The sequence below is a fragment of the Oreochromis niloticus genome, linkage group LG12, assembly GCF_001858045.2.
Source record: "Oreochromis niloticus isolate F11D_XX linkage group LG12, O_niloticus_UMD_NMBU, whole genome shotgun sequence".
Lineage (NCBI taxonomy): Eukaryota > Metazoa > Chordata > Actinopteri > Cichliformes > Cichlidae > Oreochromis > Oreochromis niloticus.
In genome coordinates this window covers 9862429-9872258 of record NC_031977.2, presented here as the reverse complement: position 1 = coordinate 9872258, position 9830 = coordinate 9862429, and the positions used below count along the sequence as shown (strand labels likewise).

General features: G+C 40.4%; 1 long non-coding RNA gene across 3 annotated transcripts; it reads left to right on the top strand.

The window, feature by feature from the left end:
* The first annotated feature begins 3903 nt into the window (after positions 1–3903).
* On the top strand, positions 3904–9803 carry LOC102081567 (uncharacterized). Of its 3 annotated transcripts, none has more exons than XR_002064024.2 (7): positions 3904–4025; positions 4108–4164; positions 4828–4880; positions 5018–5081; positions 5185–5257; positions 5351–5413; positions 5506–9803. It is a non-coding gene; the product is annotated as an uncharacterized LOC102081567 (long non-coding RNA). The 3 variants fall into 3 exon arrangements; XR_001224428.3 differs by having other exon boundaries at positions 5182–5257; XR_002064023.2 differs by having other exon boundaries at positions 4997–5081; positions 5182–5257.
* The last annotated feature ends 27 nt before the right edge of the window (positions 9804–9830 follow it).

Here is a 9830-nt window from a genome sequence, read left to right as displayed (position 1 = left end):
CATCATGCTGACTATTTTTCCAAAGCTCTTCCTGAGCTCCCTTCAGCCCCACATGGACCACATGTTCCAGTTTCATGGGATACCTGCTGACATTTGGAACTAGGACCCTGATTCACCTCTCAGATTTGAAGGGTGTTCATTGGAACCAAGGTTAGTCTCTCCTGTGGTTTTCACTAGACTAATGGTCACACTGAGAGAGCTAGCCAAGAGCAGGAAGCAGTCCTATGTTGCATGGTCCAATCCAACCAATCAACTTGGAGCTCACACTTGGCTTAGGCTGATTAGGCTCACAATTCCATGATCTCCTCTACTACTGGACTATCTCTGTTCAAGGCCTCTCTAGTATAGAGACCCACCACTGCTTCCGGGTCCACAGAAATATGCTGTCTGTTTTGTTTTTGTCCAGTGCCACCTTTGTCATTACTGCTGGCTATACTGGATCACCAAGGCAACCTTCCTCAGAACAGCAGAACAGAACTGATCATCATTTGACCCCTGGCCCCCAACTATGTCAGAAAGTTTGATTGTCTTCCAAAAATACTCAATTAAGAACATAATCTAAGAAACTGGAACCCTACTCTACTGGTCTATTTGAAACAGAGTCTCTCATGAACCCTGTCAGATGCCCTGCCAGCTAGAAGACATCCCTTCCACGTCTCGCAGCTGAAACTGGTTCAGTCCAATCCTCTGTCCCCTAAAGCTGAAAAAGCTTAATATTAATGACTTGAACTTTTGAAAGGAATTTATTGCTACTGAGGATTTTTTCACCACTTACTTTTTTAATTTTGAAAAAAATCTTTTATATATTGTATGAACATGATGACACCAGCATGTCTGTCCATAGACAACTGAGTTGTAAATCGCCATAGACTTAGGGGCTGTCGACCAAGAAAGAAGCCTCTACTTCAAAATGGACACATTCAAGCTAGACTGAAAGTTCAAGCTCAGCTGATTTGCAGCTGCCCACATGGACACTAACTCTACCGGTTCTGCCAAGAAGAATGGTCAAATATCCAGATAGTTCTGTTTGTTTATGAGCAGCACAAGATAATATTCCCACACTGTGTAACAATCCCACTGTGCCTCTACATCTGCACTCTGTCCTTATTGGCTGGATTTTTGTATTATTAAATATTAAATGTAAAATGTATCCTGCTGATCCTTGACCAGGAGTGATGCTATCAACTCTTCCACAGAAGTCAAACAGCTGGTTGTTGAGGATCTGTAAAGAAAAAAAAACTGGATGAACTAGATCTAGTGAGACAGACAACAGAAACTCAATCGTACAAAGCAGCTTCTAAAAATAAGTTTCCCAATATTGTCTTTTTTAAAACCTTTTTAATATTTCAGTTTCAAAGGAAGACACATTTATGATAGCTGGTTCCTAACAGTGAAACAGATTCATCCAGATACAGACATGTAGTTGATGCTGCTGGTGACAGACGCAGCAGATCCATCCTCGGCCAGCACAGACACATGTGTGGTACCCATGCTATCCAGATACGAGGTGATGTCATAATACTGGGGATCATGAGTCTCATTGATAATCAAGCTCCTTATATGGCTGGCAAATTATCCTCTGTGAATATCTTTGTCATCTGTATGAACAGAGTATTTAAACACACACACACACACACACACACACACACACACACACACACACACACACACACACACACACACACACATACAGGTATATCAAGTTATGTGGAGAGATGAAGGCAGATAGCGAGAGTTCAGTTTGACAACCATTTACTTAACTTAATGTGTCTGATGCGACAGCTAATTGCAGAACAACTAATGAGCAAAATTGTTGGTGGTTATTGTGCAGCTAAATGTATATAAGGTCACAACGACCCCAAAACCAATGAAGAATATGTATAAACTGATAAAACACAACAGCAAATTTTCACATAAAGTTAAATGAAACCAAATCCTTGCATTTTAAGAGATAAAGACAGATACTTTCCCCTACTTTAGGTGACTGTAGCTAAATTTGATACATATATGTTAGTCTTAAAAGAATGAGGAGGATACACCATGATACACCGAACTCAGAAAGCAGAACGTTCTGACAGACAGACTCAAGCTTATCAGAAAAATAGATAATAATTTTCTTTTTAGAAGAAGTGACCTTCACTTTTTAAATATTTTATACCATCTATATTTGGTGTTTTGTGCTATTTGTGGCATTTCTGGTATTGCTACATTCACTCTGATCAAGGATTTATTTCATTAATCCACTGGCAAATTTAAAAGATTGAACATAACGATGATAATAATAATGCTTTTTCATCAACTGTGTTAGGCTCTTAACCTTTTTTAAACAATTTTATTTTTTTTTAAATCCATTCTCAAGGCCTTTACACACCACACATGCAAAATCCATGCCAATATTTTGTGCATTCAAAATATATTTCGGACTGAGCTATTTTTCAACTTTTGCAACTGTTCACACCGGCCGCATAATTTCTCTGGCATCATTTCTTTTTTAAACCAAGCTTGATTTTTCCAATTTTCTTCATCTAAATAAAGTGATCCGACCAATCAGAACACTGCATTTGGCAACAGTTGCGCTCATGACTCAAAACGCCCAGATTCTCACACAGGTATGTTGCTGTGCTAATGACAACACAATAAGGAATAAGGAAGCAGTGTTACTGTGGTATTTTAAGATGCCATTTCATCAGCCTGAAACACAGTGGCATCTTCAAAGTGCCTCTCTCACCTCACAGATTCATTAGACCTACATACAATAAACAGATGCAGGTCTTATGGTATTATGGCAGATAAGCAGCCCATCTTCTTTCCAGCTATAGTCCTTGGGACATGTCTGAGGCAGGTCAGGGCTTGTGGTTGTGGGGACAGTCTCTTTGGAGTTGATAATTTTCACTTTACCTTTGAAAAAGATGGGATATTGTTACTTTATTCCGCAGCAGGGCTGAAGTGCGGCATCAGAAAAAGGATATCTTGTTACTGTAGCTGTCCATCACAGTGAATATGACCCCGCCTCCGATGCCCGCACTCTGTGGGCTAATGATGGAGGTGCACAGCAGTGCAGCAATGGCGCCATCTACTGCAGAGCCGGTCTCTGAAGAGAGTTCACGGTTATCACCTCGGGTGTCACTGTTATTGCTGCTGTGTTAGGGCTGGAAAATCAATCGAATCTTAATCTCGATCACGATTTTGGTGTGAAATTAAAATTGAACAAAACAAAACAAAACTGAAAAGCATGCCCTGCAAAAGGAAAAGCAAAAATCCATAATCAGCGCCTGACCACTGCCCGCGCCAGTCACAGCTGTTTCTTGCACCGTGCTGCTTGAAAGTTCCTGGATGAGTAACACTACTTTAAAGACATTTACAACTAAATCCACCTGTTTGGCATAGCAGAAGGCGAAGTGCTTGTTCTGAAAGCAAAAGAAGAAATAGAAGTCAAAGATCGCTACAGGTGTGTCTGTGCATCAAAACAGTATAATATTTGATCCCCAGAAAGCCTACCACAAGCTCTCTCACATCAACTGAATCTTAAAAAACGAGCCTCAAGTTATTTTTCTTTCGTTTTTTTATTGCCAAAACCGGTGCCGTATGGAAAACAGGTCAAAGGTAAAAATATAGAGCTGCCGAGTTTTACTGACATCCATCACGTAGTTTTAATGAATGGAGTGAAAGACTTTTTGCTATAAGATGCGTTTAGATCAGGACAATGAACCCCTTATTTAAACAGCGAGGTTTTAATTAGCAGAGATACAGCAAGATGTAAAAGTGAAAGCACTGCAATGTTGATTTATTCCAATTATTATTATTATTATTATTATTATTATTATTATTATTATTAGTGCTAGTAGCATAATTGGGAAGGCTTTAGGACCCAGGGGGATCAAAGGGAGGGTATAAAAGCGGAAGTAGCAGCAGGTGTTCTCTTCTCCTTTGCACTGTTAAGTGGCGGTGAACAATGGTGATTTGAGTCTGAGACGATTTAGTTGCCATTTACACGTAGTTGTATTGCCCTATGGCAGCGATTAAAGGTACAGGCTGTTTTCTTTCTTAGTCAGTTTTCTTTAAGTTTGTTGAAATGCATTTGATGTTTATTGTATTTTATGTTTTTAGTGGTCATTTAAGAAGACACTAAGCAAGTTGTGCAGCAAACATAGCAGTCAGCTGGGGGTATGTTAATTTAATATATTTCACATAAAAAGGAAATGTATGCACTGGCATGTAATTTATATTATATTGTCTCCTGTAGGACGATTGTGTCACTGTTTTTTCTTTTTCTGCTTTTGTTGCACTTTTCTCCTTAGTTTGCTTTAGAGTACAGGTCACATTTTAAAACTTTTTATTTTTTGGTATTTGGGTTTCCTTTTATGTTTACTGGGCCAATGGCCAATGTGCAGTCCCTGAGCTGGGGCTCATACCTTATAGAAATTAGGCTTTTCATAGGTGCTCATGGTAAATTGATTTGCTGTGTTTAAGATAACTTGATTGCAGTGATACCAGTCATTTCCTTAGGGAAACATTTAGTGCATGTGATAAGAGAAGTAAAATGTGTATATATAAGTGTGTGTGTGTGTGTGTGTGTATTATAAAAAAGAAAAACACACACACACACTTTTTCTTTTTTTAGAAATGCCTACCCCTCAAGAGTTACCACAGTTTACCTCTCCTATATAAAGCACACCTCAGAGCCGCTGCATTTTTTTCTCAGTACCTGCAGTGGACCAGTGCATTCTACCGATCAGCAAGGCTAACATTGTTCTTTTTGTTAACATGGACTGTATTTTATAAATGAATATCGTATACTGATACACAATCTATTTTCTAAAACAAAAGCTTGATTTTTGGAAGGTGTGAAAACGGCACAGGAGACGTTTTACAGGTGGAAGGTTGGTGTTCTTTATGTCTTTTAAAATATACTGATAGCCATCCTCTGACACAAAATAGTATCTTTGTACTGTGTGTCTAATGTTAGAGAAATCATCTGCCGTGTTTTATTTCATAGCACATGTCTGTGTTTCTTCAGAAACACCTGCTTTTATAGGTCAAAGACAAAGAAGGCCTGTTAGAGACCCTCTAACAAGCACAAGGTGTTTACAGAATTAGTTGTTTAAATACGTTTTTTTAATTTTATGTTATTAATTTTTTAAATGATTTAATAACTGTGCTTTTCTCTGACTTGCGCATCAGAAGGTTTTTCTGGTTAAAAAAAACTGACCAGAAAAACATTCAGACTCGGTGGTCATAAGACCAAGCCTTACGCCAGGTGTGTATGCAAGTGTCTGTATCCGTGTGTCAGAATTTAAAATGGTTTAAATAACTACAAATGATCTATTCCCCCCTGTTTTTATACCTACAGGTCAGAGACAGAGCGCGATGCGTGTGGAGAACTTGGCACAACCTGAATAACACTGGACAAACAGTAAGTAAAGTCATAAAGAAAAAAGAGACGTGTATATTCTGTTTTCAAACGATGCAGTGCGTGCATGTTTTAACACGTGTCTGTCTGCACAGCCAGCACAGAACCCCTCTGCATGATGAGGACGATGACGAGCCCATGACATTTCTGGAATATTTACGCCGTATAGAGCAGGAAGAAGACAAAAAACAAGCAACTACAATCCAGGCTGTGTGTGATAGTGGAGAGCTAGACCCCCTTTTTTTTTTTTTTTTTTCCTTTTTTCCAACAACTGGTCACCTCAGGGTGAGTGTGTGCCTGGTGATTTTATCAATGTTTTTGAGCACAGTGTATCAGACTTTAATCTCCTACCTACCATACCCAGGTGCATGAGTATTGATGATGATGCACGCATAGATTTTTGAAGGTTATATAACAGATTCTCAACTAGCAGAGTTTTACGATGCCTTCATCAATACCACTAGTGCTCCGCTTTCTGACCAGAGTTCTAGCGACCCAACAGCCGATAACGTGATAGAAGCTAAACTTAACAACAACAACAACAACCACAACCACAACAACAACCACAACCAACACATGAATACTTACAAGAGATAGCTGGAGCTCTAACTAAGGTTAACGTGGCAATAAACAAAATGTGCTGTCTATTAGATAATATCTGTACCAGGATTTTTAATGTTTGACTTTTAAAGCCCTAGCCATGGACCCTCTTAATAAGTTATTCAAACACAGTAATGGTACCGCTAAGCCTGTTACATGGTTTGACTCTGAGGTATTTAATCAGAGGACTGAAGAAATGATAACGAAATGTGATATTTTGCACAGAAGACTGAATAGTATGTGTATCTGAGAACGCAACCCGTGCCACACCATCTGATGCCGCTCCTGCGGCTTCTGCTGCTCCTGCACACATCACAGTACATCCCCATTCCTCTAATGTGATCACTATTCCTCCTCATGAGCCCTCCAACACTGACAATGTGTTAGGTGTTAATCCTTCACAGACAAGAGCTCCCCTTACAAACCCACACGGGTTTGGTAAACATAGTCATATCTGCTTCTAATGCAAAAGAATTGCGTGAGCGTATTGTTTTTAGAGACATAAGCGTGGATATTCCAGACCAGGTACCAGCGAGGGTAAGAGATTGCGTAGCCAATGTCATAGATAGGGCAGTGTCCGGCTCTCAGCCGGGCAAATGTTGTTTTGAGAGGCCCTTCCCTGGCTTCTGATGTACAGACTGTTTTAAATGCTGAAGATGAGTACGATGCAGATCTGTGTTTTGATGAAATGGCACAGGTCATGCAGAGTAATGATGGTTCTATAGGTGATGACGAATTAGTTTATTGTCATAGTAGCGCAGAACAGTAACGGTGGTGCCCGTTTAAGACTGGCACGCACACCATATGACAACATACTGTCAAAGAAAGGTAAAGATTTGTACATAGCAAACAATGCCCCCAACAACTTGTGCTATGCAAAAGGCATTACAGGCACCCAAAATTTCGTGGGTACACGTTCATAGCACATAACGCACCTGGCTTTGATAACTACATACTTCTGGAGTACTTTGTTAAGCAGGGCATAACACCCAGTATCACAATGAGAGGGAGCTGTGTGATTTTGATGTATGACATGGATTATGACCAGTGATGGATCGAGTCATTCGGCTTTTTGCCCATGGGACTTGCTAAAATACCCGTCGCTTTAGGTTTTGAAGACCTGGAGAAGGGTCACTTCAACAAAAAATTTAATACAAGAGGTAATGAGTATTATGTGGGACCATACCCAGACCCCTCCTTCTACGGCTATGACAGGATGTCTGAAAGTGGTGAGATTTATGGAATGGTACCAGACCGTCTCCCTCTGATTTTTCCATGCTGAATTGAGGCGTTACTGTGTTAACGATGTTGATGACATGCTTGCTCTTATGTATGATGGTGCATATGTTGACCAGAATAAGATGTTTTCTAACTTCTCTATTGAATGGCTTCAATATGTAGCCCACACTACCAACACAGTGGTAAAACACGTGCTCCGAGGAGCCGAACAGAGAGTTGGTCCGTATTTTGTGGATGGTTTTGACCTCACAAACAATATGGCTTATGAATTTGCAGGGTGTTTTCACCATGGGTGTGTTAAATGCTACCCCGAGAGTGAGGTTAACCCTGTCAGCAAGGCATCCTACGGACTGCTGCATCACGCGTTTTGTGATAAAGTGAATGCGTTGAGATCACAACACAGTGATGTGGGAGAGTGAATGGGAGGCATTGAAGTAGACAGCCCCCGCAGTTATGACATTCATGCGCACATACAGAAAGCCAGAACACCTGAACCCTCGAGACGCCCTCTTTGGAGAGTGCACCAACACCATGAAACTGTACCACAAGACTACTTGTGATGGAAAAAATACTTTACTATGACTTTACCAGCCTCTATCCCACAGTGCAGTCTAAAAAAGATTATCCTGTCAGGCACCCGCACATCATTTACAACAACTTTGACAGGCTGGAAAATTATTTCAGCTTTGTTAAATGCTCAGTACTCCACCTAGAGGTCTGTTTCACCCAGTCCTTTCCTACAGATGCCACAACAAACTGATGTTCCCACTCTGTAGCATGTGTTCTGAAAAGGGGAACCAGCAGACAGCATGCCTGCACACTGGCACTGAGAGGATGTTGGCAGGCACCTGGTTGTCATTTGAGCTTGAAAAAGCACTTGAGAAAGGATACAGGATTGTTTCTATTGAGGTGCAGCATTTTCTCAATAAGAGAGATACATTGTTTAAAGCCTTCTTAAAAAATTAAACAGGAGGCTTCAGGCTATCCAGAACATATTAAAACCCCTGATGACCAGCAGACTCGACCAAGAGATGTGTAACTAAAGCTGTTAGAAACTGTAACAAACTTCTGCTAAACTCGTTATGGGTGCGTTTCAGCATGAGTGCAAACATTCATCTGAGTTAATCACGGACCCTTCTAGATTCAGCCAGTTAATGTTTAGTGACCAGTATGACATGCGTCAGTTTAGTTTCATCTCTGATGTTGCCATAGTGCAGTGGTGCCAAGCTGGTGGTAGAGCAGCCCGTGTGAAGGATGTTAATGTCTTTGTGGATGCCATGACCACTGCACATGCTAGACTGATGCTGTATGATTTGCTATACAAGCTACAGCAGCGCGTGTTGTATTATGACACGGGCAGTGTCATTTTCACAGCACCCCCTGGCGACTGGATGCCGCCTCTAGGACCTTTCCTCAGGGATCTCACAGGTGAACTAGATTCTGGAGAGGGGGGTGCGGATTTAGTCGATAGTCGAATTTGTGTCCGCGGGGCCAAAATGCTATGCATATCACACCTTGCAGGTCAAGACACACAGGTTAAATGTAAAGGTGTAAAACTCAATGTGCTAAACTCAAAAGTTGTCACCCACGACTCCTTGAAAGGATTAGTCCATGTGTTTGTAGCCAATCAGACATCATACACACACCTAGTAGCTGTATCTGATACTATCAGACGTGATAAAAAGATCTTTCATTTGAAGAGTGAAACCATTGTGAGGAACGTCAAAGCGGTCTACAACAAGCTCCGTGTGTTCCCAGACTATACAACTCGCCCTTATGGATATTAAATCAGATTAAGGGTTTGATGGCAGACTGCAGCACCTTTTTAGCATGGTCGTCAGTGGCCCCAGTAACTGCAGAAAGACTTTTTGACCAAAAAAAAACGTTGTTGAAAATGCTTCCAGGATTATTTCACATAGTATTGATAGCATTGTGTATATACATATGTATGTGTATACTCATGCTGGCAGCCGCTATATAACCATTTTCTTCAGATAAGAGACATTAACTTTGTGGTATGCCTACCTACAGACAAGAACAATTTGCTTATTATAGATAATTTAATGAATGATGCCGCTAATAATGTAAAAGTACAAAATGTGTTCATGAAATATGTGCATCATAGGAATTTGAGTTGTATATATCTAGTTCAGAATTTGTTTTATTCAAGGAAAATCCAGTAGAACCATTTCCTTGAACACTAACTTACCTAATTTTGTTTAACCCTAGAGATAAATAGAACCAATTTACTGTCAGACCATCCTGTTGCTTATCCCAAAGCAAAAAACACTGAAGAGGTGAAAGGATGGCATTGCGCATGCAGGGGAATCCATCTCTGTTTGCACTTTATATACAAGTCACCCCCTAGCCTGCGCAGACTTATTATTAGTAATGCAAACATAGATTTCATTAATGCATTGTGAGATAGCCTTTAACGTACTGCAAGGCAGATCATTAGTACAAACAACCAAAAAAGGGGAAAAAACAATCAGACTGATCGCTGACAAAAAGATCAAAACTTTGAAAACCCTTTCGTAACCTGTCTGATTGTGAACAGGTGAACATGGAGCATGTGCAAAAG